The sequence below is a fragment of the Sapajus apella genome, unplaced genomic scaffold (assembly GCF_009761245.1).
Source record: "Sapajus apella isolate SASKATOON/1434 unplaced genomic scaffold, GSC_monkey_1.0 scaffold27, whole genome shotgun sequence".
In the NCBI taxonomy this organism is placed as follows: Eukaryota; Metazoa; Chordata; class Mammalia; order Primates; family Cebidae; genus Sapajus; species Sapajus apella.
Window position 1 is genome coordinate 25,419,984 of NW_022436967.1, and position 25,955 is coordinate 25,445,938.

A 25,955-nucleotide genomic window follows, 5' to 3' on the forward strand; every position below is an offset into this window, starting at 1 on the left:
TTGAGATGGAGTTTTGCTCTTGTTGCCCAGGCTGGAGTGCAATGGTCTGCGATCTTGGCTCACCGCAACCTCCACCTCCTGGGTTCAAGCAGTTCTCCTGCCTCTGCCTCTCGAGTAGGTGGGACTACAGGCACGTGCCACCACGTCTGGCTAGTTTTGTATTTGTAGTAGAGATGGGGTTTCTCCATGTTGGTCAGACTGGTCTCGAACTCCCAACCTCAGGTGATCCGCCTACCTTGGCCCCCAAAGTGCTGGTATTACAAGGCATGAGCCACCACACCCAGCCCAAATGTTTTCTTTTAAAATCAATGAGCCTAGACAACAATCAGTCTCTTCTCCAAATTCCTGCTTCATTTATTCTGATGCTTTCTTGATTGAGGCCATGTGTTATCTAGAGAACATTTTTTTTTCTGTCAGTATTCCATTCCAGTACTCTCACTTGGGATTCACCAAAGAAAAAGGTCTTATTATCCAACAAGGAATGCATCAGAAGAATTTTAAATAGGATACATGTAAACATCTGTTAATTTATGGAAATTCTAGATTAGGAAACATAGAAGAAATGTTTGTTGTTTTTTAAGACTCACATCTTACCCTAAATATTTAACTTCAAACATATTAAATAATTCATGCGCTCCTAAGATTCTCTATTGATCAAGCCATAAAATTTACTAATTATCTCCTATGAGTTTAGCCTATACTAGAAATGTTGGGAAAGGGTGGACAGACATAAAACGTAGAAGAATTCCTTCAGAAAAATAAGTTGGAAAGATTTTTTAAAAAAGAAACATAAGCAATTTGATAACAACCAAGTTCCTAATTTTAAATAATGACTTTCAGGTACAATCTCAGAGGTGTGATCTGGAGCACACAGAGAGCCATCTGGGTGGAAGTCGAGTTAGAAGATGAAGAATATGAAGAGTCAAGGGTTTGCTTTTCAGGCAAAAATGTCCACTGGGCAAAGGTGCATATAGGAACAAGCATGGTGTGCTCCAAAACCATCATCTTTTCTAAAGTGCTGTTACATGTTGGGGAATGCTGTAAAAAGGATAATACCATTCCTCTAATAGAGCAATGAAGGAAGACTTAAATACTAGTTTCTGACTAGTCCAAAATACAACAGATTTATGAACAAACTTCTTTAGAAAGCAAACTAGAAGCAAAAGAAAACACTGACAGATTTGAAAAACCTATTTAGGGTGCTTAGGCCTCATCATAGGTTCGTGGTAGCACTGCTGAAGAAAAGACAAGTAAAAGAAGCATTTTAAAGAAAAGTAATCATGGCTAGGCACGGTGGCTTAGGCCTGTAATCCCAATACTTTGGGAGGCCGAGGAGGGTAGATCACGAGGTCAAGAGTTCGAGATCTGTCCGGCCAACATATTGAAACCTCGTCTTTACTAAAAATACGAAAATTAGCCCGATGTGGTGGCATGCACCTATATTCCCAGCTACTCGGGAGGCTGAGGCAGGAGAATCACTTGAACCTGGGAGGCAGAGGTTGCAGTGAGCTGAGACCACGCCATTGCACTCCAGCCTGGATGACAGAGTGAGACTCCATCTCCAGAAAAAAAAAAAAATAGAAAAGGAAAAAAAGAAAAGTAATTTTTGTACTTTAATATTCAGCTGTGTGGCGTATGAGGGAAGGTGACTCAAAATTGACACAAAGTTCTAGCATAACCGAGCAGGTGAAGAAGAAAGTAACTTTAAGGAGAACGTGATGAGTGTGGACTTGAGGTGACAGTGGGATATCCGGGAAGAGATAGCCACAGACGGTATGGGAGAAATGCTCTTCCCACTCCCAAAGTTTCCTCCTTGTGGAGGGATGTCCAGAAGTGTCTCCACCTTGGTCTCACTCCACCTCCTCACTCATTCCTCCCCACATGAGGTTGACTGGGGAACTTGGGAGCAAAAGCTGGACTAAGCACTAAGCACTAAGCTTTCCTCTCCTCATTATCTTTGGATGGCAATTATTAATAAGGGGTGCATTCTGTTCTACCCCCACCATCCTTAAGTCTCAAAGTGGCCTATCTAATTTGAGATTCAGTATTAGGAAGTCCAGTTTCCACAACTTTAAGCCACATTTTCTGGTTTCAGCTCTGTTATTGATGAAGACAGCATTTTGGTCTTCATCTGTGTTACTCCTAGTTTATCCCTCAGCTGGTTCCGACCTCAGGTATGGAGGACAAGTGCTATTTATTGGTTTTCTAAAACCTCAGTAATGTCCTTCAAGTCATGAAACCATACACAGTGTTGCTGATTTCAGAAGTATCAGCATATACACCAGAGTTGAAACTACATTTCCTAAGGATGAATGTAAAGAAATGAGCGGAAGATGGCGGAGAGATGAATGACCAAAGAGTCACTAAAGCATTCTCGTGCATCCCAAGCAAAAAGACTAACACAGGCAATGTCAAAAAACTAGAGGCGCTATGAAAAAAAGAAAAACAACAAAAACAACTCTTAATCCGTGTACAAGTCAAGGTTCTCCAGAGAAGCAGAACTAATACAATGGATAGATAGATGAATGGGTGGGTGGGCGGGTGGATGGATGGATGGACAAATAGACATAGATAGATAGATAGATAGATAGATGAAATTTCTTTTTTTTTTTTTTTTGAGACAGAGTCTCACTCTGTCACCAGGTGCCAGGCTGGAGTGCAGTGGCACAATCTTGGCTCACTGTAACCTCCGCCTCCCAGATTCAAGCAATTCTCCTGCCTCAGCCTCCTGAGTAGCTGGGACTACAGGTGCACACCACCACGCCTAGCTAATTTTTGTATGTTTAGTAGAGACGGGGTTTCACCATGTTGGCTAGGATGGTCTTGATCTCTTGACCTCGTGATCCGCCCACCTCGGCCTCCCAAAGTGCTGGGATTACAGGCTTGAGCCACCACACCCGGCTGACAGATGAAATTTCTTACGGAAACTGGTTCACGCGATTACAGGGTTCACGAAGTCCAACCATTGTGCCATCTGCAAATTGACACCCTTGAGTCCAGGTCAAAGGCCTGAGAAACAGGGGAGTTGATGGTGTAACTCTCAGTCTGAGGCTGAAGGCCTGAGAGTGAAAGTGGGGGTGAGAGATCCACTGGTATAAATCATGAAACCCAAAGGCCCAAGGACAAGGAGCTCTGATGTGCAAGGATAGGAGAAGATAGACGTCCCAGTTCAAGAAGAGAATTCACCCCTTCTCCATCTTTTTGTTCTATTCGGGTCCTCACCAGATTGGAGGATGCCTGCCCATATTGGTGAGGGCAGATCTTTACTCAGTCTGCTGATTCAAGTGCTAACCTCTTTTGGAAACACTCTCACAGACACACCCAGAAATAATGTTCACCAGCTATCTGGGCATCCCTTAGCTCACTCAGATTGACAGGTAAAATTAACCATCACAACCCTGTGTGACTAAACTATCAAATCTGTGTAAGGATTAGAAGAAAGGAACAAAAGATGAAGCTGGAAAGGTAAGTTAAAGATAGATCTTAGAGAAATTTAGACATTTCTGGACAGCAATGAGGAAACTATGTATTCTGAACAGAACTATGACTAGACATATGTTAATTTTCTTTAAAAACTATAAACTAGAGGCAGCATATTAACAAGCCTCCACAGATAAGAGATCTCAAAGAAGAAGGAGAAATGGAAATCCAGAAAGGAGTAATAAACCAGGTGTGTGCGGTGAAGAGAGCTGGGGAGAGAAAGAATGTGAGAACTGCTGTAGAATTGATTGGGCTTAGACAACCATTAATTGAAGTGCACATGAGAAAAAATAAAGATAATTTCAAGATTTCAAACTTGGAAATTTGAATAACACAAAAACTGGTAATGTCATTAAAAGAAATAGAAATTTAAAGAAGAGGTATTTGTAAGAGGATTGAGGGGAGTGGATATTAAGCTCGGTTTTGTCACATATATACACACCCTACACCTACTGCCAAAATGTCCTCTATAAAAATGGCAGATTATGTTGTCAATTCTGAATGCTTGAATACATCAATTTGTCTTACATGTCACTTTTTTGGGACAGTGCCCCACTTTAACTCTGGCCTCCATACAGATGCTCCTGTAAATCCCTTACATGGTTCAATAAACATGGACTATGAAACTACATTCTATCCCACTGATGCCAAAACAAAACACTCCAGGATAAATGCAATTTTGCAGATTGTTTCACAGCCCAGCAGTTGCTATTCGTGTTCAGAATCAGAAGACTGCTCCTTTCTATTACAAACCAGCACTCGTACCTTCATCAAACTCTTATTCCAGTCTTTTGGGGAAGGTGGATCAAAGCCAAGGAAATTGGTTGACCTTTATTTTTCTTCTTTAATTTATTTCAATTCAATTCAATGCAATTCAATTTAATAGGCATTTATTCCAAGTCTAATTTTGCTAGGCACTAAGGACCAAAGGTGAGTAAGTCAAGACTCCTACCTTCAAGGTGCTCAGTCCAGCAGGTGAGACAAACAAAAACATAAATAAATATAACAATAAAATTTAGATGCTAGAAGCGTTATAAAATGCTATAAAAACACAAATTGGGGAAAACTATTTCTTCTTGTTCTACTCACACAAAAAAATTACAGATAGAAGTGACATTTCCGGAGAAGGAAGGAACTGACACTTTGAAGCTCTACTATGGCCTTGGTACGTTATGTGATTCTCTTTTTAAATCCATTTTTCTGGCTGGTGGTGGCTCACACCTGTAATCCTAGCACTTTGGGAGGCCACGCCCAGTGGATCACCTGAGGAAGTTTGAGACCAGCCTGGCCATCATGGCGAAATCCTGTCTCTACTAAAAATACAAAAAATTAGCTGGGCATGGTGGTGTGCACTGGTAATTCCAGCTACTCGGAAGGCTGAGGCAGGAGAATCACTTGAACCTAGGAGGCGGAGGCTGCAGTGACCGCAGAGCGCACCACTACACTCCAGCCTGGGTGACAGAGCAAGACTCCATCTCAAAAAAATAAATAAACAAAATAAAAAATTTATTTTTCTGATGAGGAAACTAAGGCAGAGATGAGCTCTTAATCCAGGTCTACCTCGCTCCAAATCTCATGCTCTTTTAGGTGAGTCATTGTGCACTCAATGAGTGATGAGCACACACCACTTGTGACTGAGAAAATAGGAACAAACAGACTCACAAGTGCCAGCCATGTGTGAGAGAAGCAAGCGATGCAATGTGACTAGAGCAGGGAAGATGATGAGAATTCTGGCTACAGGTAAGTTTGGGAAAGTCAGCTAGGACTAGACTGTGATGGGCCTTCTAATTACTGGTAAGTAACCTAAATTATAATTCTGCAGGCAGCAATTTTCAAACTACCCTCTAAGGACAATACCTTACAAGAAAGTCTCCATTTATTTTTTTATATATTAAAGGGGGTTGGATAATATTTATTTTAAGGGGGAAAAGGAGGTCAATTTCTAAAAATCATACTTAAAGAAGATCCACAGTGGCAAATGGAAGGTCATTACAGATACTTCAAAATGAGATCATCCCATATGTATTTAGAAAGACAAATATGGTAGCTGTAGAGGACAGGTCACCTAAGGAAACAATTTTTGGGCTGAAGACCTGTTTCTGAAATAATACAAGATAGAGTTTTTTTAGGTTCTAGATAGACATAGGCAGTGGTAGTAGGATGGATTCAAGCATTAAATAGAACTCAGTGACAAATCTGCTGTGGAGAGTAAGATGTAAAGAACAATCAAGAATGACTGAGATTTCTAGTTCAAACAACCGAGTAATGATATCACTGAGACAGAGAAAGTGATAGGAGCAGCAAACTTAGAAGAAAACGATCAGTTGAGTTTTTGTTTTGTTTTAACATGCTGAGTCTGCAGTGTTCGCAGGACACATGGAAGACATCACAAAGCAGCCCGATCTATGGACCTGGAGCATCAGTGAGTGGAGGCTGAAGGTATTTGACTAGAGACCAATAATTTTGTCCCTGTATTCCTTCTCCTCTTCTTCCTTGAAGTTATCATACTCACAGCTTTTACAAAGTATGTGGCCACTTATTGCCCAGCCTCTCTTGAAGCTACATATGGCCATTTGATTATATTATCATCGATGTAATTTCAGCAGAACTGTTGTGTACAAGTTCTTTACCATTTCCTCAGGAGGGAAGTCTTGATCTTCACTTCCTGGACATTGGAACACAGACGTGCTGTTGAACTACTCTGAATTTTGCAGATAAGGATAACACATTAAGGGCTGGTGGAGCAATAAGAGAGAGAAAAACTGAGTTCTTTGATGACCCTATGGGCAAAATGACCCATCTACCTCTTTGTTACAGCAGCTTAGCCTCACTCTGACTGATGCAGGGATCATCGACATATATTGAAACATAAGGATGAATGAGATTGCCCAGGAAAAGAAGAAAGGAAACTTAAAAGCACAATAATAAACAACCAATGTCTAAAAGGTGAGCAGAAGCCCTTTGATGAGACAGAAAAGAAAGTGATAGACACAGAGACAAAAGAGATCAAGAGAGAGGAGAGGAGTGCTTCAAAAAGGAAGACCCATTTGGAAATACAAAATGCGGCAGAAGGAAACTAAGACGGACATTAAAAAGAAGCCAGTGAATTTCATGACTTTGGCCAGAACAATGTCAATGAAGCAGTAGGGTGGAGGAATAACCTATTAAAAGTTAATAGGGCTGGGCACAGTGGCTCATACCTGTAATTCTAGCACTTTGGGCGGCTAACGAGGCCAGACCACTTGAGCCCAGGGTTGGAGACTAGCCTGGGCAAGGTAGCAAAACCCTGTGTCTACAAAAACTACAAAAAGTAATTAGCCAGGTATGGTGGGATGCTTGTAATTCCAGCTACTTAGGAGGCTAAGGTGGGAGGATCCCCTGAGTCAGGGAGGCTGCAGTGAGCCATAATTGTGCCACAGTGGCAAAGTGAGACCCTATCTCAAAAAAATAAGAAAGAAAGAAAAAAGAAAAGAAAAGAAAAAAAATAGGAAGGAAAGAAGCAGCCTCAGTTTGGGAAAGACTACTGTTTCAAGAAGTAAGAAGAAGTGGAGAAAAACATCTTGAGGGTCAGGCTTATGATTTTGTACTTATGATTTTTCCCAAAGTAAAGCCATGGTAACTCAATGGAATTAGAAATCAAATAAGAGGACGTATTTACTGTCCTGGATCTGGCTGGGCACACCCATCAGTCAAAACACCTGAAATAAGGAAGGAGGTCAAGGTAAGTTTTGATCCTACCCCAGAACCACCAACATGAAGACAACATCCCAAGAAAATCACCAAGATTATAAATAACTTGAGAATCTACATTTCTGTAAACTCTTTTTTAGTAAATATTTGTACGTTGACAGGTATTTCCAAACTAGCATTGGTAGTACCACATGATGGCAATGTGAAACCCACACAGACACAAAGGAAGGGAAGTGAATGGCAGTTAATTTCCCAGAAGACACATGATTTCATCTATCACATCCCTGCAGTTAGAACACTTACACTTCCATTCAACTTTCCCGTCCCCAGGAGAGGGCTCCAGATACCTGCCCTTCATTAACTGGTTTCTATTCTCACATCTTCCTCTTAGGTCATCATTTTCTGGGATAATTGGTATCTATGAAATCTCACTAAAGTCAGTTTCCTTCTACTAAAAAGGAACTTAACTTGCAACCTAAGGAAGAAATCTATTCTATATTTAACTAACTTTGTCCCTGTTGTTTAATAACTAGTCCTATTTGCTGCATCCTGAAGTTATATATACAGACAAAGAACATCTAAGTACATAATGTTCATCAATATTTGAGCCCTGCCCTCATAAAATTGATTATACTAGTTAGTTACAATTTATTTATTCTAATAATTAGGCAACATATGTTGCATTACTCCACATAAATAAAAAGATTTGATAACTCTTTTGCAATTTTGTTAGCATATAGTAGGATTTTATGAATCAACGTCTACTCCTTTCTACAGCTGCACTTCTTATTTAAGTTACACCATCACAGTGGGGATGCTATCATATAAACCAAGGCTGATATAAGAAATTTCCCTCTGAAATGCGCTGCTGTGCTTGATGTAAAGATGAGTTAAATACATTACTATGTTATTCCTTATATTACACAGCAAACTCCTTCTGATATCCCATGAGAGAAATTTCTCATTGATCCTGGTTCCAGGAATAGCTGTGATTCGTGTGAGCAACTGACATCATAATTTTATGGATACTAAAAATCAAATAACCAATTGCTTTCTTCACTGGCTCTAGTAAGGTTAACACCAAACAATGTCCTCCCCCTACAAATGCATAAAATTTTATGGCGTATATTTTTAAGAACTAGGTTCACTCCTAAATCCACTTTACTTTCCAAATCTTGTCTTTTTTTGCCTTAGTTATTTTATCTATTTTGATTTAGCTTTCTCCTTGTTCTAAATATATTTGAGTTTCTCAAATTTTAAGTAGAAAAAAAGTGTAAATGGATGGATCAACTGATGGATGATTGAAGTACACACCTGATATTGCTAAAATTTCTATCCTAAGTCACTCATTTGCAAACACTGGCACAGTTCCTGCTAAGGGAAAAGCCAGGCCTCATGAGGGGTACAATTATGGCCCTTGGCCTCAAGTGCTTTACTTTGGGAAGATAAGCCATAACATGTAAATAATAATGTATAATAAAATATAATGGTTGTCATAAGAAAGGAAAAAAGAAGGTGCAAGGAAAGTCTTATCTGGCAAAGATTGCATTGCCAATGTATGCTAACGGTAGTCCAGTCATGAACCTAGGGGAGAAGGCTAAGGCCCTCTTCACACCATTGTCGGGAGCTGTCAGGCGAATCATATAAGTTAGTAAGTACCATTCTGGAACACTTTACCTTCTCAAAATAGGGAAATAGTGAATACAACTTTTCAAGATATATTCCAGTCCTGTGATTCTGAGATATTATTCACAATAGTAAATTTTTCCACACATCTTGAAAAACATTCAAAAGATTACCTTACTTTTCAGAACAATTTTGTGTTGTCTAGCACAAAATTGTTGTAGGCATATAATATTATTCGAAGTATTTATTTACAGAAACCAGGTTTTTGTAATATTAGGTTTTGAAAGTCAATTGCTTTAAAGTCCAAAAAAACCTAAGTTCTGCATAGGTAGAAGGAAGATTAACTAGGAAAGCTGTCATTTAGAAGATACTTAGAATCAGCTTAATATGACTTTTGTATTTATTTTTGGGGGGTAACATTAAATTTTAGAATGAAAAACTATAATACATGAAGGGTAATATTTCTCAAACATAATACATTGGTATTGCTTGAGGTAATCAATAAGCATTCTAAAAAAGAGAGAAAAAGAAAAAATATTTCATTTTAAAATGCACTGAGGAACCACAGAAAATAAAAAGAATTCTCAGTACCTTTCCCGTAAGCTAATGTGTATTAACAATGAAGGTGGGTGGGATGGCGCATGAAATGTTTTTTAATCTTAGCTAAATCAGAGAACACTTTTTAACATAGAACATCTCTTAACATTGCATGGGCCAGGCCACTAGAGTTTCCATTTAGAAAATGTTGTTCTACATCTTCATAGTGCTATTGGGAGTTCTCAGATAAATCAAATGTGAAATCTTAATGTAGCTTTGGGTATTTTGGATGAAACCAGAAAAAGAGAGTTGAGGGAAAATTGCTAATTTAATGTAAATTTCTTCTACACAAAATCTTTTAGCAAATCTTGAGTTGTACATCTCTGTGAAGGCTAAATAATGCCACATCCATGTCCTAATCCCTGGAACCCATAAATGTCATTTTATATGGCAAAAGGGACTTTGTATATGTGATTAAATTAAGCATTTTGAGATGAGGGGGTCATCCTGGATTATCCAGGTGGACCCAATGTAATACAAGGCTCCTTATATGAGAAAGGCAAGAGAGTCTAAGAGGGAGAAGGTGATGTGATAACAGAACCAGAGGTGGAATGATGTGCTTTGAAGATGCTTATCCCCAGGCAACTAGAAAAAAAGGCAAGAACAGATTCTCCCTAGAGCCTTCAGAGAGCTCACAGCCCTGCCGGCACCTCAGTTGCAGCCTAGTGAAACCCATGTGGGACTTCCGAGCTCTACATTGTAAGATAATAAGTGTGTGTTGTCTTAAATAGAACTTTATTACAGCAGCAACAGGCAACTAATATAATTGCTTAATAGATTAAGGCAGGGGTTGCCAGTCCCCAGTCCCTGGTCCAATAGGAACTGGGCCACCCAGCAGGAGGTTAGTGGCCCATGGGCCGGGGAGCTTTAGGCCTAAGCTCCACCTCCTGTCAGATCAGTGGCAGCATTAAATTCTCATAGGAGCAAAAACCCTATTGTGTACTGAACATTCGAAGGATCTAAGTTGCCTTATGAGAATCTCTAATGCCTGATGATCTGAGGTGGAACAATTTCATCCCAAAGCCATTCTCCGCCCCCTAGTCCATGGAAAAACTGTCTTCCATGAAACCCGTCCCTGGCGCCAAAAAGGTTGGGAGCCACTGGATTAAGGTAAAGGAATAACTCTTATGAATCGTTACTCTATTTTTCAGAGGTTTAAACTGTTGCTTTCCTCAGCAAAAAAGTTATTGTAACAGAAGCACCAGATACTTATCAACATTGAAAATAATTTGGGCCAGGCGTGGTGGCTCATACCTGTAATCCCAGCACTTGGGAGGCCAAGGTGGGCGGATCACCTGAGGTCAGGAGTTCGAGACCAGCCTGACCAACATGGTGAAACCCCCCCATCTCTATGAAAAATACAAAAATTAGCCAGGCTTGGTGGCAGGCGCCTGTAATCCCAGCTACCTGGAAGGTTGATGCAGGAGAATTGCTTGAACCTGGGAGGTAGAGGTTGCAATGAGCCAAGATCCCACCACTGCACTCCAGCCTGGGTGACACAGTGAGAGACTCCGTCTCAAAAAAAGAAAAGAAAAAGAAAGGAGTTTGGGGTGAGGATCATTCACCTCTTCAAATACATCTTCTTCTATTAGATTTGTTTAAAAAGAAGCATATATTACTTTTTAATTATATAGAAAAATAATTACTTTAAATTAATAAAAATAATTTATTTTTGGATTTTCAGTGGGGTCTACAGTCATTCCTGACCTGTGAGAACTTCATGTATCTGTCCATAGCTAGAAATAACTTTGCCCTGTGGCAGGGCTACAAGTGCGGACACAGCTAGGCGAGGGTGTTTGTTGAATGAAAGAATAAGAGTTTACAGAGCAAACCTATACCTAAGAATGATTTGGTCAGTAAGATAATGTCTTGTGGGTGTAATTCTCCAAACAAGAAGCCAGGATAAAGCCCAACTTGTCAGGCCGTTTCGGAATAATTTCCAAGAAATGGCAGCCTCTCACTCTTCATTCTACAGAATAAGAGAGAGCCATCTCACAGTTCACAGGTTTCCTTCTGATTCAATACACCTTCAAATCTGTTTGCAAGTCAGATGTCTATCAGCATTTCAACACGTAATAATGTTACATAGCTCCTGAAAAGAACTCAAGTCAAGTAACTCTTACTGTTAGAAGCTCAGTCTCGCCTTAAATGTATTTTCCCTTGTTAACATGTTTTAAACTTGTTATTAATGACCCATTATTTACGGAACATACAACATAAAAGCCTTCAGATACCCAAGCTGAAATTAAAATTTTAAAAAAGAAAGTGAAAAGTTGTTCAGCCTTCTAAATATGCACTGTGAGTTTCCTCGTATCACACACTTGCTTAAGGCTAAGATGTTGTGGCTTTGTCTCTATAATGCATCCAGTCTTCGCTTCAAGAGGAGAAGGACCAGATCTGCTGAAAACGGGCTTTTTGTATGCATCTAGATTACAAGGTAACAACAGAAAGAAGAGTGTAATTTCTTCTCTAAAACAGAAGTCGGCCCTGAAGGCATTTAAGAGGGCAGTTGTCAGGACTTCCAGAAGTGTTCTTTGTGTAGCCTATGGGGAAGGGAGGGTATTATTTTGGTGAAAAGCTGAAAGATATGGATACTCAAGTATTAACAGTAGAAAGTGTGAGTTTAAACCCCGCTGTACTTTCTGCATTTTAAATGATGATGCTTCTAAGAGGCAGCTGAATGAGCTCACATTCTGCATCACACGCCCTGGGTTGGAATCCTGGCCTCTGCTGGATGACTTGAGCAAATTACTTAACTTCTCTGTTTCCTTATCTGTCAAATGAGGATGGTAGTACTAGACCCACCTCATAGGATTATTGTTAGGATTGAGTGAATCAGTTTATGTAAAGTGCTTAGCATAGCACCTAGGCATCTAAGACATTGTATATATATATATATTAATTGTCATTGTTTTACCTTTGCATTCTTCCCTCCCTACATGAATCTAATGGTATTGTCGGCTATATTTTTCCTCTTTGGACACCCCAGGGGCTACATTATGGACCCTCTGGGTATATAAGCCCTTGGCCCTTATCCCGCCATCCACCACTCCCAACCTAACCCAGAATCTGTCCCTTGATCCAGAACTGATTTTCTGAACAGAATTTGCACGATTCCAGAATTTACAGTAGCACTTCAGCCTGCCCCCTCCAAAGAAAACTCCAAGCCAGGCGAAGTGTTCCCCGCCTGAGAAAACTCCCAGAAATAATAAAGCTGAATGGAAGCTCTCTCTGAGGAATGAGCTGTATCACATATCACTGTATCTCCCTATTAACCACCTCACTCCTATCATGTCCTAGGCCAGTGCAGAAGAGTCATCAGATGAAAATGCAGATTCCTAAGCCCATCCCAAGATTCTGATTCAGTAGCTGAATATGCAGTTGATCTACAAACCACATTGGGAAATCCTGTTCATTCAAGCAGAGATGTTTGATCTAAAGCCTGCTGTTAGAGGAAGGACAGGAACCAGGACCATGTCTTATTCATCTTTGTACCTACAGCAAATAGCACAAGACCTAGCATGTAGCAGTTACTTAATAAATTACTACTGAATGAATGACAACGGGAGGGAAAACACTTATCCCTCATGGGTGGAAATAATAGGCCATAGCTCAACATACAGAAGAGTGCAAACCTGGCCAAGAAAGGTTACAAATAGGCATTTTTAAGAGGTTTTCCTTGATGGAGAAATGCAGTACAGAGAATGCACAAGGCAAAATTTCTACTGTTGCATGTAATTCTTTTCTTTTCTTTTACTTTTTTTTTTTTTTTTTTTTTTTGAGATAGAGTTTTGCTCTTTGTTGCCAAGGCTGGAGTACAGTGGTATGATCTTGGCTCATTGCAACCTCTGCCTCCCTGGTTCAAGTGATTCTCCTGTCTCAGCCTCCCAAGTAGCTGGGATTACAGGTGCCTACCACCACACCCGGCTAATTTTTGTATTTTTAGTAGAGTCGGGGTTTCACCATGTTGGCCAGGCTGGTTTTGAACTCCTGACCTCAGGTGATCCGCCCACCTCAGCCTCCCAAGTGCTGGGATTACAGGCATGAGCCACTGCGTCTGGCCTATGATTCTTTTTAAAGTCATCCTTCAATCAAAAATTTCTATACCCAGGATGAAGAGCAGACATGGATCATTATTGCCTTAAAGCTGGTCATTGAAATCTGAACTGGCTTGTCATGGGTTGACTGTAAAACAATTGAAAAAATAAGCTGTTTCCTTGTTCTTTATGTTTTTCCTTCACTTCACACTTCACCTTTTATTTGAAAAGCAGTGCCATTTTCTGACAGTTTTTGATGCTCCAAATCTAAATTAATACACAGAATAGCATTCATCTTATCCAAACCACACCTTAATACGTTAGGAAAACCATTCAAATTTGTCAAAATATTTGGCATCATCTACACTTTAAAGACTCAGCACATATTCATAATAACCTTACATCAAAATAGACAGAAGGAATGCACTAGAATGACCAAAAATGTCTCTTGTTTTCCAGGCTGTCACTAAAATATGTGTATGCTCCTTCAGCAGATTTCATTGAAAAAAAAAAAAAAAAAAAAAAGCCTGATCCTGAGCATCAGGGAACCAATTGTTCTTTTCCAGTCTGCCGTGCTGACTCTATATTATCTTCAGCACATATTTTCAAATCACTTAACCTTTCTGCCTTCTGCATATTTTAAAACTGGGATCTGTGAATGAAAGTACAGTGTGTGTCAGCTATTACCTAGAAACACAGGAAAAAGAAATGAGGTAATGCTGAGAAAGGCTAGCTTTATCCATTACATGGACAAAGTGTTACCAAACGAGGGGTGCAAAATGTCTTCATGGACAGATGATGCTTCTGAGAAGGGAAAGATTACGGGAGGGGAGAAAGGAACAGAAGAGAAGATGCCAGAAGTCTATAGAGGAAAGAGGAAAAAATGACCATTATTTGGTAAGGGAAAGTTGAAGACTAAAGCTAAGGCCTAAGATGTTACCAAGATGAAGAACCTATGGGAAACTGAAATATCAAAGGCACAGAAGAAACAGTAATTCTTGTGAGTTACTAGAAAAGATAATTTAGCATATCAACTGTAAAGCAAGTGCCATTCATTCTAAATTACTGTTTCATGAAAACAGTAATTGTTCATAATTCTATTTAATTTTAATTCCCACATTGAGTTTAGACAGAGTACTGGAAGTAATAAAGATTTAGAGTTTTATCAGGACAACTTTTTTTTTTTTGACATGGAGGATGGAGTCTCGCTCTGTCACACAGGCTGGAGTGCAGTGGCAAAATTTTGACTCACAACAACCTCTGCCTCCCAGGTTCAAGCTATTCTTCTGCCTCAACCTCCTGAGTAGCTGGGATTACAGGCATGTGCCACCACACCCACCTAATTTTTTGTGTTTTTAGTAGAGCCAGGGTTTCACCATGTTGGCCAGGCTGGTATTGAACTCCTGACCTCAGGTGATCCACCCACCTTGGCCTCCCAAAGCGCTAGGATTAAAGGTGTGAGCCACTGTGACTGGCCCATTAGCATAACTTTCTAATACTAAAAATGAATTGGAAACCATGGATGAGGTAGGAAGGCCAAGACAGAGAATGAGAGGAACATTCATCCTAGTTTCACAAATCAGAATTAAATGAAGTGCTGTTTACATTCCACCTGGTCCTTTCCAGATTGGGACTGCCTGAAAAGCAGGCATTTCCCAGTATGCAGCAAGGCCTCTCTATTAGTCCGTTCTCACACTGCTATAAAGATACTACCCAAAGCTGGATGATTTATAAATAAAAGAGGTTTAATTGACTCATAGTTCTGCATGGCTTCAGAGGCCTTGGGAAACTTACAATCATGGCAGAAGGTGAAGTGGAAGCAGGCACTTTCTTCACGAGGTGGTAGGAAGGAGAGGGAGAACGAGGAAGTGCCACACTTTAAAACTATGAAGTCTCATGAGAACTCAGTCACTATCATAAGAACAGCAAGGGAAAACTGCCCCCATGATCTAATCATCTCCCACCAGGCCCCTCCCTAAAAACGTGGGGTCTATAATTCAAGATGAGATTTGGGTGGGGTCACAGAGCCAAACCATATCATTCCACCCCTTGCTTCTCCCAAATCTCATGTCGTTTTCACATTTTGAAACCAATCATGCCTTCCCAACAGTCCCCCAAAGTCTTAACTCATCCCAGTATTAACTCAAAAGTCCAAGTCCAAAGTGTCATCTGAAACAAGGTAAGACCCTTCCACCTATGAGCCTGTAAAATCAAAAGCAAGTTAGTTATTTCCAAGATACAATGAGGTACAGGCATTGGGTAAATATTCCCATTCTAAATGGGATAAATTGGCCAAAACAAAGGCCGCACAGAGCAGAGCAGGCTTGGACCTGGCCCACGAAACCATTTTATCTTCCTTGGCCTCTGGACCTGTGATGAGAGGGGCTGCCTCAAAAGTCTCTGACATGTCTTGAAGACATTTTCCCTATTGTCTTGGTGATTAACACTTGGCTCCTTGTCACTTACTCAAATTTATGCATCTAGCTTGAATTTCTCCCCAAAAAATGGGTTTTTCTTTTCTACCATATGGTCAGACAACAAATTTTCCAAACTTTTATGCTATGTTTCCCCTTTAAACATAAGTTCCAATTTCAAATCATCTCTTTGTGAGCACATACAGCTGTGCACTTTCAGAAAAAAAACAGGTCACCTCTTGAATGCTTTGCTGCTTAGAAATTTCTTCTGCCAGATACCCTAAATCATCTCTCTCAAGTTCAAAGTTTCACAGATCTTTAGTGCAGGGACAAAATGCCACCAGTCTCTTTGCTAAAGACTGGCAAGAGTGACCTTTACTCCAGTTTCCAATATGTTCCTCATCTCCATATGAGGTCATCTCAGCCTGGCTTTTTGTCCATATCACTATCACCATTTTGGCCAAAATCATTCAACACATCTCTAGGAAGTTCCAAACTTTCCCTCATCCTCCTGTTTTCTTCTGAGATCTCTAAATTCTTTCAAACTCTACCTGTTACCCAGTTCCAAAGTCAATTCCACATTTTCAGGTTATTATTATAGCAGTGCCCCACTACCTTGGTACCAATTCTCTGTATTAGCCCATTCTCACACTTCTATAAAGATGCTACCTGAGACTGGGTAATTTATAAATAAAAGAGGTTTAATTGACTCATAGCTCTGTATGGCTGGGGAAGCCTCAGGAAACTTAAAATTATGGCAGAAGGAGACGCAAGACAACTTCTTCACCAGGTGGCAGGAGGGAGAGAGAGAGCAAGGAAATGCCACACTTTAAAACCATCAGCTCTCATGAGAACTCACTCATTATCATGAGAACAGCATGGGGGAAACTGCCCCCATTATCCAATTACCACCCATCAGGTTCCTCCTTCAACAATGTGGGAATTACAATTCGAGATGAGATTTGGGTGGGGACACAAAACCAAACCACATCAGACTCCCAGGATAGAAAGCTGTGACCGCAGCAATTCCAGATGAGTCTCCATAAAGGCCAACAGAAGAATTACCTTTCACAGCAAAAATCTCAGGGAACTGAAGGTTTATTTATTTATTACTCCTGAAAACAGCTTAGGGAAAAAAAGGAATCTTCATTACTGCTCAAATTGGGGAAAAATTAAGAAATGGAGAAAAGTGCACTATGTATTGAACATCTATTTGCTAAGCCCTATCCAATAGAATTTCCATGTGCTATTCCATGTATTCCTCAAATTTTAGCAGAAAGTTCATTTTATTGAGCACTTAATCTATGTGAGGCACTTTACCAAGCATTTTGATATATTTTTTTATTTAATTCTTAAAACGCTCCAGAAATTGGGTATTATTCTCTGTATATCAATTAAGAAAATGAGGCTTAGAAAGAATAAATTGAAGGAAGGAAAAAAGGAAGAATAATTTGCCCATTATCATGTAATAAACAAGTAATGAACCAAGAATTAAAATACAGATCTGGCCTCTTATATTTATACTAAATTCATACACACAGAGTGAAAAAGTCTGATAATTATTTTTCCATTAAAATATAACTATAAAGGTATATAGTTTACTATTCATTATAAATGCATAAGAGAAAATACAATTAAAAATGTAAACAAACCAAAAAAAGCAAATACTTTAAATAATAGATGATCAATTAAATTATAGTACAATAAAATGCTATGTAGTTGTTAAAAGGAATAGGCCAACTGTATACTTAGGCTTATCAAATAGTTATGAAGGAAGCTTCTTTGTAGAACAATTTCAAGTAACAAGTACAATTAGAATGTAAGAATTAAAAAATCATTTTGTAATCCCTAATGGAATAATGGATTCAGTCATTAATAATGACTGCATGCCAAAAACATCAAGTGAAGTGTTGATGGCAGATGAGGCTGACACCAGCCAAATCCTCTCCTAAATCTTAGTATCGTTCAAAGTGAAACATGAGACATATGGGCCTCCTGAGGTGATACAGCAGGAAGAGCAGAGCAAGCACCCCCTATGAAGGAGACTTGGTAAATATACTGAACCTGAATCTAATTGAGACTCAAATACAATGGATAGAGGAACAAGTTGAATCACACCTGGAGGAAACAGCCAGTCAAATCCAGAAGGTGTGGCCTACTGAACAGATAAGCCGGTTTCTCAAAGAAGTAAATGTTTGCTTTTTAAAGGAAAAGAATTATTAAAGATCAAGAAAGACCTAAGAGATGCCTTATGTGGACCTAATTTGACTCTAAAAAAAATGCAACTGCAAAAAGACATTTTTGAGAAAATCAGAGCAAACGAAAAAATGGACTGGATATGGGATTATACTAAGAATTATTGTTGCCGGGCGCGGTGGCTCAAGCCTGTAATCCCAGCACTTTGGGAGGCCGAGGCGGGTGGATCACGAGGTCAAGAGATCGAGACCATCCTGGTCAACATGGTGAAACCCCGTCTCTACTAAAAATACAAAAAATTAGCTGGGCATGGTGGCACGTGCCTGTAATCCCAGCTACTCAGGAGGCTGAGGCAGGAGAATTGCCTGAACCCAGGAGGCGGAGGTTGCGGTGAGCCGAGATCGCACCATTGCACTCCAGCCTGGGTAACAAGAGCGAAACTCCGTCTCAAAAAAAAAAAAAAAAAAAAAAGAATTATTGTTAATTTTCTGAGATGTGGTAATGGCTTTGTAGTTATTTTTTTAAGTCCTTATAATATTAGAAATACATACAGAAGTATTTATGGGTAAAATTACATAATATCTAGGATTCATTTTTAAATACTTCCAAAAAAGGGGAGAGCTATAGACAGAACTAGATATGCAAATGTATTTCTTATTATAGAAATTTTCTAACATACACAATAGCAGAGAAAATGGTATAACAAATCTGTATGCACTTAGCTTCAACATTTTGCCAATCTTGGTTCAAGCTATTCCTTCCACACATACTTTTTTCTTCTGGTGTATCTTAAAGTAAATCTCAAACATCAGGGAACTTATCATTTCAGTCATAAATATTTCAATATGCTTCTCTAAGAACATTTTTTTAATATAACCACCAAGCCACTATCTCACCTAACAAAGTTAGTAATTCTTTAATATCATCTAATGCATAGTAAGAATGTCAAAATATTGATGTAAGTATTAAACTGGATAATGGATACCTGGGGGTCCATTTTACATTCTAGTTTTGTGTATGTCTGAACTTTTTCATAATCAAACATTTCTTTAAAGCATAAGGCAACTTCGTATGTACTGACAGAGAATAATCTTCAAGACATGTTAAATGAAAAAAGGCACAGAATAGTATATGTAATACATTACAATTTTTGTTTTAAAAGTTATATATATGTACATATAGTCATAGAATATTCTTGGAAGACACACATGGAATTAAAAATAGCAATTGTCTCTGAGGAGGAGAACTGGAGCGCCAGGGATGAAAAGAAGACTTATTTATCCTTTTGTACCTTTTGAATTTGGGACACTCTATTATGTATTTTAAAACATAAATCATTCATAAATTAAAAGAAAAAATATACAGCCACCTGAGTGCATCATGTATCTTCAAAACTAATCATGAAGTGTAAATGAGAGTAGTCACTGCTTAAACCACTCTAATTTTGACCTATCAGATTTATCCTGCAAAATTGCCCTGACATCTTTAAAATCAGACATCTCTAGCCAGCTGTCTGTCCAATCCAATATTCTAATGCTCTAGATTTTAGGGCTACTGTGGTCTAAAGATTGGCATTTCAGCCTATTATTTTCTCCCCTTACCCACAATCTCATGTTTGGCTTACTCTATTTAAAACTTCCCATAATTCTATATTCTAAGGCTTTCTTCAGTACAACTTCTGGGGAATTTCCTTCACTATCAGAACAGCTAAGCCTCTTTCTGTTTCTCTTGTGGATCAAACTGAAAGTAAGACCACCTCTCAAACTGTCCCATGTCCAAACGAAGCTAGTCTTCCCATCCAGTTGCTACAGATCACTTTCTGTCCTTCCAACCTACTTGTCCTAGCTCCATGTCCTAACATACAGTATGCTACTTGCTAGCTGAATTTGTCTCTCTCAACTTAAATTCTAAATAATTTAAACAGATGAGTGCTTAAACACAAGTATACAGTTGTCCCTTTACAGCAATTTAGATTTAACTGAAGCAGAATATTGGAGGTTATAAAGCAAGAATACATATATATATATATATATATATATATAAAACCTTTTAAAATATTTTTTCTAAATTTCTTCTTTTCAATCCGAAATGGAAAAATGAAGCAAGAGTGCAAAACAGCAGAAGACCATGGAATGTTATTCTCTGTGTGAAATTTTAGAGCAACAATTATTTTTAGTAACATCTGGGCCAAATGTTCTTACAGGACTTAGTTTATTCTGAAATTGAATATCATACAATATCAGGATGAGGTATTTAAAATTCTGCAGTACTACTCCACGAATAACAATTGGAATGACTCTGCTTTTATCCATATCAACAAAGTTTTAGTAAGCATAGAGTATACAACATGAAAAAACAATAATTTTTCCCGGGAAAAATAAAATAATTTTGTGACTGTAAAATGATGCAAAATCTACTTTTTCTTCCAACTTTTATTTTAGGTTCAGAAGTACATGTGCAGGTTTGGTATATAAGTAAATTGTGTCTTACAGGCCAGGTGCTGTGGCTCATGCCTGTAATCACAGCACTTTGGGAGGCCGAGGCAGGCAGATCACTTAAAGCCAGGAGCTCGAGACCAGTCTGGTCAACATGGCGAATCCCTGTCTCTACTGAAAATACAAGAATTAGCCTGGCGTTGGTGGTTCACGCCTGTAGTCCTAGCTACTCGTGAGGCTGAGGCAGGAGAATTGCTTGAACCCGGGAGGCAGAGGTTGCAGGCACCTGAGATTGTGGCACTGTACTCTAGCCTGGGTGACAGAATGAGACTGTCTCAAAAAAAAAAAAAAGCATGTTACAGGGGTTCAGTGTATAGATTATTTTGTCACCCAGGTAATAAGCATAGTAATCGATAAGTATCAATCTTCACTCTCCTCTTACACTCCACCTTTAAGTAGGCCCCAGTGTCTACTGTTTCCTTCTTTGCACCCATGTGTATTTGTACTCCATGTTTAGCTTCCACCTATAAATGAGAACATCTGGTATTTGGTTTCTTGTTACTGTGTTAATTTGCTTAGGACAGGCCTCCAGCTCCATCCACATTGCTGCAAATAACATGATCTCGTTATTTTCATGACTGCATAATATTCCACGTTGTGTATGGACCACATTTTATTTACCCAGTCCACTGTTGATGGGCAGTTAGGTTGATTCCATGCCTTTGCTATTGTGACTAGTACAGCAATGAATACATGTGTGTATGCGACTTTGTGGTAGAACAATTTATGTTTCTTTGGTTATATAATCAGTACTGAGATTGCTATATCAAAGGGTAGCTCTGTTTTAAGTTCTCTGAGAAATCTTCAAACTGTTTTCCGTAGTGGTTGACCTAGTTTACATTCCCACCAGCAGTGTAAAAGTGTTCCCTTTTCTCTGCAACCTCACCAGTATCTGTTATTTTTTGACTTTTTAATAACAGCCCTTCTAACTATTATGAGATGGTATCTCATTGTGGTTTTGATTTGTTATTTCTCTAATGATGAGTTTTGAGAATTTTTTTCATATGCCTGTTGGCCACATGTATGTCTTCTTTTGAGAAGTGTCTCTCCATGTCCTTTGCTCTTTTCTTTTTCTTTCTTTCTTTCTTTTTCTCTTTTTTTTTTTTTTTAAGAGATGGGGTCATACTATGTGGCCCAGTCTAGACTCAAACTCCTGTTCTCAAAGCAATCCTTCTGCTTTGGCCTCCCAAAGTGCTGGGATTATAGGCATCAGCCACTGCACTAGGCCTAAGGATATAATAAACATAATTGTAAATATGTATGTACCCAATACTGGAGCACCTGGATATAAAGGGAGAAATAGACTCTAATCCAGTAATAGTTGAGGACTTCAACACTCTACTCTCAGCACTGGACAGATGTGATGCCCCTAGCTTTGTTCTTTTTGCTTGGGATTGCTTTGTTTATTTGGACTTTTTTTATTCCTTGTAAATTTTAGAATAGCTTTTTCTAGTTCTATAAAAAATATTGTTGACACTTAGGAATAGTGTTGAATTTGTAAATTGATTTGGGCAGTATGGCCGTTTTAACAATATTGATTTATCCTATCCATAAGCATGAAATGTTTTTCCATTTATTTGCTCTTTCATATTAGTGACTATTTTCCAGAAATTGAAATTTTAGGACAGTGCAACAATGCTTTTTGTGTCGTCTTTGGCGGTAAATAACAAGGATCTGGAAGGAGAGTGGAGTGGCCACTTCAGAAGGGTCAGGTATAGAGCTCAAGAATACTTCATCTCCTCTTCCTGTTCCATACAAAATATCAAGTCTCTGAGGCAGACTCTCGTGGTTCTTAGACAAAGCAACTGTTTGGTGGCTGTCAGGCTGGATGTCCCAGAAGCAAGAAGGTTGTCTTTTAAACAAACCCTCACTTTCAGATTCTAGTGGTCTCTTCTTCCTTGGTCCAATAGCTGCAAGAGCTGTGAGATTAGCATCTCTATGCTGTATCTGTGCAAGTTCCAATTGTTGTAAGTCTTTGGCTTTATGCTTTAATTTCAGCTGTTCTGGATCTTCTTTATTAGAAGAACTCTTGGCTGCCTTAAGAAACATTTCTCTTTCTTCTAAATCCTTTCTCTGCTTTTCCAATTGATCCAGCTTTTCAAGAAAGTTGAGCTGTGACCTGGTATCACTACACAGGATGTAATTTTCACTTGCCTTGTAAGTAGTCATTTGATGTTGAGCAATTCCACCCAGTTTTTCTAGGCCTCGTAACTGTTCCTGTGTTGTGTGGGAGATCAAGCTCACAGCATCAGAGTTAAGTTCTGTGATGTCATGCTTTTTACCAATGTCTAAAATTCTCTTTTGTAGAGCTTCAATAAAAAGAAATGGTTCATCTTTATATGACTGAATGTATGTGCCAACCAGTTCAGAGCTAGTTCCTAACATTCAGGCATCTTCTTCATTAAGGTTGACCCCTGCCATAGAAGTCACATCATTGATGTCATCTTCATCTCTGAAGCTTGTGGTGCCATTGTCTTTATTTTATTTTTCCTGAGTAGGAGATGCTTGAAGTGACAGAATTTTATTTCCAGAGTAATTTGCTTTAGAATGGAAGCTGTAAGAAATTGACTGGTAGGTATTACGGTGTTCACTGGCATCCCTCTTCTGTCCAAATTTCTGAATGGTCAGTGCTGGGGAATGTGAAAGTGTGGTCACTTGCTTTTCTTTCTTTTTCTTTTTTTCGAGATGGTTTTTTGCTCTTGTTGCCCAAGCTGGCCTGCAATGGCACGATCTTGGCTCACTGCAACCTCCACCTCCCAGATTCAAGTGATTCTCCTGCCTCCCTAGTAGCTGGAATTACAGGCGCGTACCACCACACCCAGCTAATTTTTATTTTTAGTAGAAATGGGGGTATCCCCACATTAGCCAGGCTGGTCTTGAATTCCTGACCTCAGGTAATCCACCCACCTGGGCCTCCAAAGTGCTGAGACTGCAGTCGTGAGCCACCGTGCCCTGTCCACTTGTTTTTCATTGCCTCCTGAAGGCTGATGAACTACTAGTCGCTTGACTTTAACTGCCTGTGGAATCCCAGCTGCTTGTGAAAGGACAGGCCCAGCTGGGCAATTTGATTTGAATGGAGTGCCAATAACAGGCTTGTCAGATGTGGTCCCCGCAGAAGTAACAGCAGGTTTCACAAATGGAAGACAAACAGCTGCACCTGAAGTTTCTCCAAAATTTACTGCTGGACAGCGTCACTTACTGATGTTCCAGAGACAACTGGCTTTTCAGGTTGCAGTGAGACCATTGTCACTGTGTTTAGTACAGATGTCACAAGTGGTTTTGAAGTCTGCGGCAAAACAGACCACACAACACTATAGAAATTTATAGTCAAAACAGTAAGAACGGGTGATGAGATAGGGACTTAGAAAGTCTGGACTGACTGGATTCTCAAATGACATCACACATTTGGGGCAAGTTCTTCTTACCATCTATGAAATGTCCATAAATAAATGATGTATTAGTACAGGGTCCTGAAGATGGAAAGTGCTCAGCGTTTGGCAGTGATGGGGTCAGGACATGCTACCCCAAAATATGGCACTTTGGCATTTGAGGAAGTAGTAAAAGCAGAAAAGTTACTTGCTGATCTTTTCTTGCCCTCCTCCCCTGAAGTAAGCCAAAAACAGTTCTGTGACCTTCCTGTAAAATAAGTCATAAGGCTCTCATGGAAAGGTGCCCACCCTATATCTGGAGGAAAGGAATGTCCTTGACTCCAAAGGCACAGGGACACAGAGACAAATCTGAACACACAGGTCTAAGTCCCCCAGTTTATTACCATTAAATCACACCTCCTTTGTCCAATCATACTTCCACAACTGTCTACTCTTCATCAAACCTAAGCACAAAAATGTACAAATTTACCTGTTTCTTTGGGTCTTCATTTCTGAAGGCTCTTAAGTTATATAAACATATTAATTAAATGAATTTGGTTTATGCTTTTCTCTGGTTAATCTGTCTTTTGTTATCGGCGCCTCAGCCATGAACTTAGCAATGGATGAGGAAAAGAAATCTTTCCTCCTCTACAACAGTTGCTGTTGTAGTATTGGTAGTATTATTGATAGTATTATCATTACTTGTAATACTTCCTCAAAAACCAGTTTAATCAGATGAAAAGGACATAAGCCAAATCAGATAGGGTTAAGGGATAAGGGATCTAACTATGTCAACAAAATCCGATAATACTGGGTCTTAAAGGATGAAATTTTCTTTCCAACTGTGGAGAGTAGATAGTCTTTTTCTAAATCAATATGTACAGAACTGTTTTTTTACCAAATCCTCTTAAAATCTGCATTATAATTACATTTTCTAGTGTGGTTGCTGTGCAATAGAATTCCATGGCTTCTTTTCCATGCTCAAAACAAAGAATAAAAATATGCCAAAAGTGGTGTGCAATGGCTCACACCTATAATCCTAGCACCTTGGGAGGCCGAGGTGGGCTGATCACTTGAGGTCAGGAGTTTGAGACCAGTCTGGCCAGCATGGTGAAACCCCATCTCTACTAAAACTACAAAAATTAGCCGGGCGTGGTGGCGCATGCCTGTAGTCCCAGCTACCTGGGAGGCTGAAGCAGGATAATGGCTTGAACCCAGGAGGCAGATGTTGCAGTGAGTTGAGACCATGCCACTGCACTCCAGCCGGGGCAACAGAGCAAGACCTCATCTCAAAACAAAACAAAACAAAAAAATGCTAACGATAGAGTACAATTGCTCACACCTGTAATCCCAGCACTTTGGGAAGCTAAGGCTGAAGGATTGCTTGAAGCCAGGAGTTCAAGACTAGCCTGGGCAACATAGCAACACCCTGTCTCCACAAAAATAAAACAAAAAATCCACTGGTCATGGCTGTAGTCCTGTCACTCCCCTATAGTCTTGTAATTTTAGTTACCCAGGAGGCTGAGGCAAGACGGTCACTTCAGGCCAGGAGTTCGAGACTACAGTGAGCTATGATCACACCACTGCACTCCAGCCTGGGTGACAGAACAAGACCCTGTCTCTCTCTCTCTCTCTCTTTCTCTCTCTCCATATATATGCACATATATATATAGTGTTTTAATTTTTTTGTTTAGAGGTTTTTCTCTGAGAGAGAGAGAATAAATATATATATATATATATATATATATAGAGAGAGAGAGAGAGAGAGAGAGATGAGAGAGAGAGAGATAGAGATGCTGAAAACCTACAACACATCCAAGGTGCAAAGACAATACACAATTTTTACAAGGAAACTCTCCACATAAAGTTTAGGGTATAAATTAGGTTTAAAAGATTGTCCTTAAAAAAAAAATTGGCATTAATCAAAACTGACTGGAGCATAGAAGCCTAAATCCATGATCAGAAAAATTCATCTATAACTTCCATGGACCCCAAACAGTAATCTCAGATTTCACATTGAATCTGGCTAAGTCACTAGCACAGTAAACAGTA

At 39.4% G+C, this 25,955-nt stretch overlaps 1 protein-coding gene and 1 pseudogene across 18 annotated transcripts in view; both read right to left on the reverse strand.

Annotated features, from left to right (window-relative positions):
- The window catches only part of ANK2 (ankyrin 2), a 675,434-nt gene that overhangs the window by 536,865 nt on the left and 112,614 nt on the right, over window positions 1-25,955 (reverse strand). The window lies entirely within an intron of this gene.
- LOC116560922 lies at window positions 22,047-23,244 on the reverse strand (annotated as a pseudogene).